We start from the raw sequence: 4,108 nt of genomic DNA, 5'->3' as shown, positions 1-4,108 counted from the left end.
TAGCTTCCTAGAGGTTTTCCTATTGTGTGTGGAGCATGATTGTTCAGAGGTCTTTGTTTCAATCGAATGTATACCCCAGGAAGTTTGTACACCCCTCCACGCAAGGGGGTGCGGGGGGGACTTTTCCCCCTCGTAGGGGTTCGGGGGGGAATTTTCCCCCTCGCAGGGGTTCGGGGGGGCCGATCCCCCCTGGTTGGGGGGTCCGGGGGCTAGCAGTGCCCTGGCAGGGGCTCAGGGGCAGTGCCCCCGAAGCTAAAAACAGATGTAAAATTGCCTTGTAAAAGTATAGTAATTTCTAGTCAATCTGGGCCGTTCATTAGGCGGATGATCCGACGGTAGAACTTATGTTTAGTTTAGGGTTTTTTTCCCTAGAAGGCAACCCCTCTCTTTGTATGAGGGCATTGTATTTGAGGCTGTATAATAGATGTGTATTCTGTGAGCGAGAAATAGAGAGGTGAGACTGTGAGAGAAAACAGAGGATATTACAACAGATCTGTTGTACGTTGTGTCTCTTCATTTTGCTGGATAATAGATAGGAAGGACTGGCTGTTTGGGGTGGACATTGCCCAAACTAGGTGAACCACGTATATCTGTGTCTCTCTTGTTTTATGCGTTTTCTGTGTTTATATTTCTGCAATATTTTATGTGTTCCATTGCTCCGTAATATATAATTTTCTAACAACTGGTATCAGAGCTGAAGGTCTATTTGGCTGATAAACGCACAGGAAAGAAGGGTTCCTCGTTTGAGTGGGAGCAATGGTGGAAGATGGTAAGTTTAGGGTTGAGAAATTTAATGGCCAAAACTTCTCGCTGTGGAAGATGCAGATTGAAGATTATCTGTATTAGAAAGATCTATACCTACCATTGGGCAGAAAAGCAAAGATGTTGATGGGTATGAAAGATGAAGAATTGAAGCTTCTCGATAGAAAGGCACTCCGAACAATATGGTTGTGCCTTGAAGCATCGGTCGCTTTCAACATTTCGAAGGAAACAATGACAGAGGGTTTGATTAAGGTGTTGGAGAAACTATATGAAAAACCCTCGCCTCAAACAAGGTATTTCTTATGAAACAATTAGTTAATATGAAGATGTCGGAAGGTGGGTCTATTGTAGATCATTTAAATGATTTTAATACTGTTACAAGTCAGTTATGTTCTGTAGGGGTAAACTTTGATGATGAAGTTAGAGCTCTCTTATTCTTGTGCTCATTGCCAGAAATTTGGAATGGTTTAGTAATGGCCATTAGTAACTCTGTGTCTGGATCTAGTACTTTAAAGTTTGATGATGTTTTCGGTGCTATCCTTAGCGAGGAAATGCGATGGAAAAGGTCTGGTGAGACATCAGGAAATGCTTTGAGTGCATAGTCTAGGGGAAGAAAAATGGAAAGAGGAAAGAGCTCAGGATATCGCAGTAAATCAAGGAAAGGTAGATCCAAGTCAAGATCGGGGATAGTGTGCTGGAAATGTGGAAAGAAAGGACACCTAAAGAAATATTGTAGATCTCGGAAGGGAAAAGAAGGAGATTCACAGAAAGAAAACAATCATGAGGCAAATGTGACATGTGAGGTGTTACAAGATGATTTGATTCTTTCTTTCGAAAATATTACTGATTCGTGGGTGGTAGATTTAGGGGGTCTCATTCCATGCCACACCTGATAAGAAATACTTTCATGACTATGTTCAAGGAGATTTTGGACAAGTTCGTTTGGGTGATGATAAACCCTGTAAAATTGTTGGAATTGGTAAGGTTCTTGTAAAACAGCAGAATGGAAACCAATGGCTACTAAAGGAGGTAAGGCATGTTCCAGATCTAGAGAAAAAATCTGATTTCAATAGGGTAGTTAGGCGGTGAAGGTTGTGTGACAACTTTCACAGATAAATCTTGGAAGGTCACCAAAGGATCCCTGGTAACAACAAAAGGCAAAAAGGTTGGTACATTGTATTTATGCAATGCTATTTCTAACTCTGTTAATGCTTTAACTTCCAAAGGAGCAGATGCAGCATTATGGCATCATAGGATCGGACACATGAGTGAAAAGGGGATGAAGATTCTTCACTCAAGGAATTTGTTGCCGGGTTTGAAGAATGTTGATTTGGACTTCTGTGAGAATTGGATTTATGGAAAACAGAAGAGAGTCAGATTTCTCAGACTTGGGAAAGAAAAGAAGAATGAAAAATTAGAGCTTGTGCATACAGATGTATGGGGACCTGCTCAGGTATCATCTCTCGGTGGCTCTCGTTATTATGTTACTTTTATTGATGATGCAACTAGAAAAACTTGGATTTATTGTATTAAGAATAAATCTGATGTATTTGATACTTTCAAGAAATGGAAAGCTTTGGTTGAGATTGAGACAGGAAAGAAATTGAAGTGTCTTAGATCAGACAATGGAGATGAATATTGCAACAAAGAGTTCGATAGGTACTATTCAAAGCATGGAATTCGTAGAGAGTAGACAGTTCCAAGAACACCACAAGAAAATGGTGTGTCAGAAAGGATGAACAAAACAATCATGGAGCGTGCAAGGTGAATGAGATTGCATGTAGGATTGCCTTTACAGCTTTGGGTAGATGATGTAGATACTGATGTTTATCTAATAAACAGAGGGCCTTCAAGTTCCTTGGATGGTGATGTTCCAGAGGAAGCATGGAAAAGTAAACAGGTAAACTACTCTTTTTTAAAGCCTTTTGGTTGTGAGTCCTTTGTCCATATTGATAAAGAAAATAGAACAAAGCTTGAGGCAAAGTCAAAGAAATGTACTTTTATTGGATATGGTGTTAATGATTTTGGTTATCGCTTATATGATTATGAAAATCACAAAATCATTAGGAGTAGAGATGTAATATTCAATGAATAGGTCTTGTATAAGAATCAGTTGCAGGAAAAGAAATAGGAAAAGGAAAACAAGGAATACACGGTTCTTGATGAAATCAATGAAAAAGTAAAGGTGCCTGAAAATAATAATAATCAACAACCACAACAGTAGCGACCACCACAACAGCAACTAGCACCCCAAACACCTGAAAGTGGTGTTAGAGGATCTACCAGGATAAGTAGACCCCCTGAATGATACTCTCCTTCACTATATTATTTATTCTTGAATGATTCCGGTGAACCTGAATGTTATGAAGAAGCAATGCAGGTTGAAAGCAGGAAGAAGTGGGAGGTATCCATGGAAGAAGAGATGGACTCCTTAATGCATAACTAGACTTGGGACTTAGTCAGGTTGCCTGTAGGTAAAACTACATTGCAGAATAAATGGGTTTACAGGCTGAAGGAAGAAGATGGAGGAAAACAGAGGTACAAAGCTATACTTGTGGTGAAGGGGTTTGCACAGAAGAAAGGTATTGATTTTGATGAAATATTTTCTCCTGTTGTTAAAATGACTTCAACCAGAACTATTTTAAGTCTAGTGGTAGTTGAAGATTGGCATCTTGAGTAGTTAGATGTAAAGACAACCTTTTTCCATGGGGATTTGGAGGAAGAGATATATATGCAGCAGCCACAAGGATATGAAGTAAAAGGGAAGGAGAAATTAGTGTGCAGGTTGAAGAAGAGCTTGTATGGCTTAAAACAGGCTCCAAGGTAGTGGTATCTAAAATTTGACAAGTTTATGTCTGAACAAGGTTATACTAGATGTCACTCTGATCATTGTGTTTATCTGAAAAAGCAAAATGATGGAAGCTATATTATATTGTTATTGTATGTAGATGACATGCTTGTTGCAGGATCTAACATGCAGGAAATAAATGTGCTCAAAAGAAAATTGGCAAATTCATTTGCAATGAAGGATTTGGGAGCTGCAAAACAAATCCTTGGTATGAGAATAACTAGAGACAGGAAAAATCACAAATTAACATTGTCTCAGAATGAGTACATACAAAAGGTGTTGAAAAGATTTAACATGCACAATGCAAAACCAGTTAGTACACCTTTTTCTAGCCATTTCAAACTTAGTAAGGAAATGTGCCCAAAGACCCAAGAAGACATGGATTATATGTCTAAAGTTCCATATGCATCAGCAATTGGAAGCTTAATGTATGCAATGGTCTGCACAAGGCCTGATATTTCACATGCAGTGGGAGTTGTAAGCAGGTACATGAACAAT

The sequence above is a fragment of the Pinus tabuliformis genome, chromosome 7 (genome assembly GCF_031772625.1).
Source record: "Pinus tabuliformis cultivar Carrire ecotype Pingquan chromosome 7, CPIR1, whole genome shotgun sequence".
NCBI lineage: Eukaryota > Viridiplantae > Streptophyta > Pinopsida > Pinales > Pinaceae > Pinus > Pinus tabuliformis.
Note: the sequence above shows the minus strand (reverse complement) of the source record.